We start from the raw sequence: 6,000 nt of genomic DNA on the forward strand, positions 1-6,000 counted from the left end.
GCCGAGTAAGGATTATACTGAGCACGCTATGTCTTCTCATTTCACAGGGTGCCTTCATTACGACTGTTCCGAATCGGAGTAAAGATTACATCTACCAGTGACATTAAGGTGAGTTCAGAAAGTTTAAAAATCACGATTTCCTCATCTCTTGAACAGCCCTAAAGGTCAGGAATGTAGCATCACATTCCCAAGCCTGGTGGAATGTAATTTAGACCAACTGATTTATTCCACAAGGGCTGGCGGACTCTAGAAAGAATTTTTAAAGGCAGTTATTTATTGGGGGAACATTAGCAGGACAACAGGAGGGGTCAGGAATTCTTCTTGGATCCCTCCGGAGAGCCTCAAATAAATGCCAAGAATTGCAGCAAAAAAGTGGAAGGAAGAACAAGGCTCATTACAAAAGCATCTTTTTTAAAAAATAAAAATCTTTTTCTCACGCCTTCCCATCTTTTACAGAATCTTTACTTTCACCCTTCTCTCAATTTCTCCTTCCAAACTTTGAGGTTTTACTCTTTAACCATCCCATAAAGCAACGCAGGAACATCTTCCCAAATAGATTGCTTTGTTCATCTTAAGTGCAATCACTCCATCTAAAAACAGGGGTGTCAAACTCGCAATGTCACGTGACGTATTGCGACTTTTTTTCCCCATTTTTCCACCAATGGGGTGGGTGTGGTTTCACCATGAGGCATCCGGCCCATGGGCCGGCAGTTTGACACCCCTGATCTAAAAGGAGAGAGGGGGGAATGAGATCTCTATAATATCCACAAGGTTAAGGGCACCATTTGGAAGAGAGAGAGAGACAAATCTCACATCAATGCATTCAAAGAGGTGGATCCACGCTCTCCTTAGCCAAGATTCATTTTTGAACCTGGATGGAAAGTTGAGTGTGGGGATCTCAGATTTTGCTAGGCATCTGTAGGTTTCTTCTGGAGAAAGATGCAACTGTGTGCCAGGTCTACATTTAATTTTCGCTCCAAAGATTGTTGCCACAAGGCAGAAGGGGCCAGGTTGTTCACCAGAGCATCAGAAGGAAGACGAGAAACAATGGTTGGAAGCTGATGAAGGAGAGAAGCAACCTGGAATTAAGGAGAAACTTCCTGACAGTGAGGACAATGAACCAGTGGAACAGCTTGCCTCCAGAAATCGTGGGTGCCCCATCACTGGAGATTTTTAAGAAGAGACTAGACAATCACCTGTCTGAGATGGTATAGGTCCTCCTGCTTGAGCAGGGGGCTGGACTAGAAGACCTCTAAGGTTCCTTCCAGCTTCTATTCTATTCTATTCTATTCTATTCTATTCTATTCTATTCTATTCTATTCTACTCTATTCTATTCCTTCAGAGTTGAATTTCCTTTTGTTAGAACAAGTGGGAGCTTTCCAGGGTCCTGATTATAATCTGCAAACTCTTTAAAAAGTGCAGCTTGCACTATCATTTTAGGGCCTTGGAACTGAATAATCAGATATTAAAATTCTCTGTATTTTTTTTTTAAAAAGACATTTTAAAAAATTTCTAACCTGCAGCCTCTTTCTTTAAACATGCAGCTTGCACAATTTAAAAGGCATTTTTTTGGAGAGAGAGAAAAAAAAATCACAGTTTGGAGTGGCCCAGATAACCTTCTGCTTTTTTTTTTATCATCAGAATGATTTGATGAGCAGAATAATATAAGAAGCATTTGATGCTGAGTGATTTTAGACTAGTTCTTCCCCCAACCTGGCAAATTTAAAAGTATGAATTTCATTTCTCAGCATTCCCCATCCAGTGCAGACACATTGCTATGAATTCTGGGAACTAAAATCCAAACTTCTCAAAGTTGCCCAGGATGTCGATTTAAGCCAGGGGTCTTCAAACTTGACCCTTTTATGACTTGTGGACTTCAACTCCCAGAATTCCTCAGCCAGGCACACGTGCCTGGCTGAGGAATTCTGGGAGTTGAAGTCCACAAGTCATAAAAGGGCCAAGTGTGAAGACCCCTGATTTAGGCAGGTGCTTTGATCCTTACAATGGCTGTGTTCACACAATATGTTACGCTAATGGTGGATTATTGCGGTACAGTTTACCGCAAGCTTCCTAACTTTGGATATGTTGTATGAACTCAGTTCATTGTGGACAATATTATCTTTAGATGTCCCATTTCCCCAAGCACTGAGACAGAAGACAGATGGATCCTCAGCTAAGATCATCTGCTGAGACCGGATGAGGTCAAGCAAAGACAAGGGAGCAACAATTCATAGTGGATGCACCACAGTAGTCTTCCTTTTCCAGTTTTGGAGCCACAAATTCTATTTCTGTGACAACTGAAGCGTACGAGGATCTGCTTCTGCAAACAAAAGGAACATCAGCATTTCAACAGAAGTCTAGCTGGACTTCAGACAAGTTGGCAGCCCCAAGTTTGCAGAGAATGGATAGGAATTTTTAAACATCTATCTATAGACAAGTGCAGAAGAGGTTAGTACGAAGATGCTGAAAGATAGCTAACATTTCTAAGCATCCTCTTCTGAATTAAATGCTATGTAGGTAGTTAAATGTTCACTCTATTTATCTAGGAAAACAAACAAACAAACAAAAAAACCAGGCACTCAATTTGCCCTTAATTGCCTAAGGAATGGATCAGAAAGCTTTCTTTCTTTCTTTCTTTCTTTCTTTCTTTCTTTCTTTCTTTCTTTCTTTCTTTCTTTCTTTCCCCCCGTTAAATTCATGAGAATATGGATCAGATGATCCCAGATTTGGTAATAACCAGTTGCAGAAGGAAGGATCGAAAAGCGAACGGCGTATACAGATGGAGAAGCAGTTTTGTTATTCCATGGAAGAGAAACTAATTTAAAAAGACAACAGAAAATCAAGGCCTGTCCCTCAGTGTGTTTGGGGCTGCAGAAACTATCAGAGGATACATGAGTCCTTGACGTTTTACAAGGTCAAAAGAAATGAAACAGCAGTGACAGGAGCAGATCTGGAGAAGAATAAAACCTCCTGCGATAAATGGCTACATCAAATGCAATTATATTTGAGGATTCCCAATAATTACGTATAAGGATGGGCAACCACTAAAACAATTGAAGAAGTCGAGTGGACAGATCCGTGAAGGATGGTTGGAAACAACGGATGGAAACTGATCAAAGAGAAAAACAAGCTGGAATGAAGGAGAAACTTTCCTGACAGTGAGGACAATGAACCAGTGGAACAGCTTGCCACCAGAAATCGTGGGTGCTCCATCACTGGAGGTTTTTAAGAAGAGGTTAGGCAGCCACTTGTCTGAGATGGTATGGGTTCTCCTGCTCGAGCAGGGGGGGGTGGACTAGAAGACCTCCAAGGTCTCTTCCAGCTCTATTCTGATTCTTATTTGCAGACCCCACTCTGCAAATAAGTTTTGTTCTGCTGATGACCTGCCTGGTTTTTGTAATTTTGCCCTTAGTGAGTGCACTCTATCCGTAACATTTTGAAACCTGGTTTGGTAGGTCTCTCTTTCCTTCTCTCTCTCTCTCTCTCTCTCTCTCTCTCTCTCTCTCTCTCTCTCTCTCTCTCTCTCCCTCCCTCCCTCCCTCCCTCCCTCTCTCTTTCTCTTTTTCTTTCTCTTTCTCTCCCTTTCCCTCTCCCTTTCTTTCTTCTTCTGATTCTCTCTCTCTCTCTCTCTCTCTCTCTCTCTCTCTCTCTCTCTCTCTCTCTCTCTCTTTTCTTCTCAGCCTCACTGATGGGCAATTTTTTTAGGGAGGGAGGATCCTTTTAAAAAGCTTACTCGAAGTTGTTCCCTAGCAGTTGGAAAGGATGATAAAAATGGATCCAAGAGCATCTCTGGAAGAAGCAGTTAACACCGCACTCCCTCGAAGAAAACAAGCCAGCAAAATTAAACTTCCCTTCATCAGAACTCCGGGAAACTCTATACTTCACCCAGCGGGAGACTCTGTGCTAAGCAGGACACATCCATTTAGAGTCTGTGCATTCTGCAAGCACCCTGGTCCCCCCCCCCCGCCAACCGAGAACTTGAAAATAATTCAACTCTGTCTGAAAGGAGGGAAGGAGAAATGCAGGTACGGCAGAACTGAAGAGGTTTAGAAGACCTCTTCCCACGGATATCTCTCAAATGGTTCTCTTTTAGTTAGAGAGAGTTTTAGTTAGTTAGTGAGTGGGAGAGGGCACTCCCACTAAGACTGACAGGGCAAATCGTGGGAATATAAATTGAGAGCAAATCCCACTCTCTGCTAGCATGGATGAGGTTACCTAGTTTGGTAATGAAACATCTGCAAGAAGGCCACCAAGTTCAGAGAGTACCATAGGACCTCACAGCTGCCTCCTCCTTCTTCTTCTTCTTCTTCTTCTTCTTCTTCTTCTTCTTCTTCTTCTTCTTCTTCTTCTTCTTCTTCTTCTTCTTCTTCTTCTTCTTCTTCTTCTTCTTCTTCTTCTTCTTCTTCTTCTTCCTTCTTCTTCCTTCTTCTTCCTTCTTCCTTCTTCTTGCTTCTTCTTCTCTTGCTTCTTCTCCTTCTCCCTCCTTCCTCCTCCTCCTTCTCCTTCTCTGCAAACCACACTCCCTTCTAGTACTGATGATGTTACCTAGTTTGATAATGAAACGTCTGCAAGAAGGCCACCAAGCTCAGAGAGTATCATAGCACCTCCCTCTTCTCTTTCTTCTTCACCTTCTCCTTCTCTCTCCTTTCCCCTTCCTCCTTCCCCTTTTTTCTTCTCCTTCTCTGCAGACCACACTCCCTTCTAATACTGATGATGTTACCTAGTTTGGTAATGAAATGTTTTCAGGTTCTCCCTTCAAGAAGTTGACGTTGTCAGTTTATCATGTCTTTCCCACAAGGGTTGCCGTTTTTTTTCTAATTCTGTGTTATCTCCGAAGTTCTTTGCCCATTGCTAGCTATCATTGTTTCTTTAACTTGTTCATCTTCCATTTTCAAACTCAATAAAAATTGGATTTTTATTTATTTTTCTTTTTAAACCACGTCATGACATTCAAGAGTCAAAGACGTTGAGGCTGGAGTCTATAAATTAGCTTGCTTTCTGTAAAGCTGTTGTGCTCGATTGTACCACTTCTGCCCCAATGGGTTGGTTTTTTTTTTTCCCTTCTCATTTGGTACAGAATTTTGTGATGAAAAGTGGAGACTTAAAAACAGATCAATCAATCAATCACCATATTATACACCAAAGGAGATGATGCTGGAAACCCCTACAGCAAGCTCTGGGCTAAAAAATAAGAGAACTTTTCTTGGGCCACCATAGAGTTGCTATCGCTCCGTGAAAAATCTAATTTCTCAACATCTCAGTGCCGAATGTGGCCCAGTGATGTTTCCTTGCTGTCTTTAAATTAATTTAAAATGGAAGGGAGCCTATTGATTTTTTTTCTTTCCCTCCCTCCCTCCTTTTCTCTCTTCTCCTTATTCTTCCTACTTTCTACTTTGGACAGCTGGTGAATTCATATGCACGGGTATGTTTTTGCGTATGCGTGATGAAAATTAAAATAACTCAAATTAATTCTGGAGATTATTGCTTGGGACAATGATGTAGGAATCTGAGTTTCAAAAGCAGCCCATTCTTCAGTTTGGGGGAAAACCGATGGTTATTATTAGAGGTTATCCTAATTAGCTTCCTCCTGTTTTAAAAACTCAAACTTCCAGATCAGGGGTCTTCTTTTATGACTTGTGGACTTCAACTCCCAGAATTCCTCAGCCAGCGTGCCCATTCAATATTATTATGGATCATCGCACAGTCAGCCAGATGTTCAGACTGGATTTGGCATTTTGTCTACCTATCGAGTCCTTACCCAGGACCTGAGATAGGCAGATGTGGATGTTTGATGGCATTACAGGTATCGTCGCAGGATGGAAGCAGTTCCTAGTAAGGCTGCCTTTTGCAATTGACTAATAGCGAATTTGTCAATGCCAATGGTGTTCAAGTGGTGCTCCAGTTGTTTTGGGATTGCACTATTATTATTATTATTATTATTATTATTTATTCATTAAATATGAATCTCAGTCAACTGAACATTCAAATTGGCTGGCGCT

The sequence above is a fragment of the Crotalus tigris genome, unplaced genomic scaffold (genome assembly GCF_016545835.1).
Source record: "Crotalus tigris isolate CLP2741 ecotype Arizona unplaced genomic scaffold, ASM1654583v1 scf7180000024151.2778019, whole genome shotgun sequence".
In the NCBI taxonomy this organism is placed as follows: Eukaryota; Metazoa; Chordata; class Lepidosauria; order Squamata; family Viperidae; genus Crotalus; species Crotalus tigris.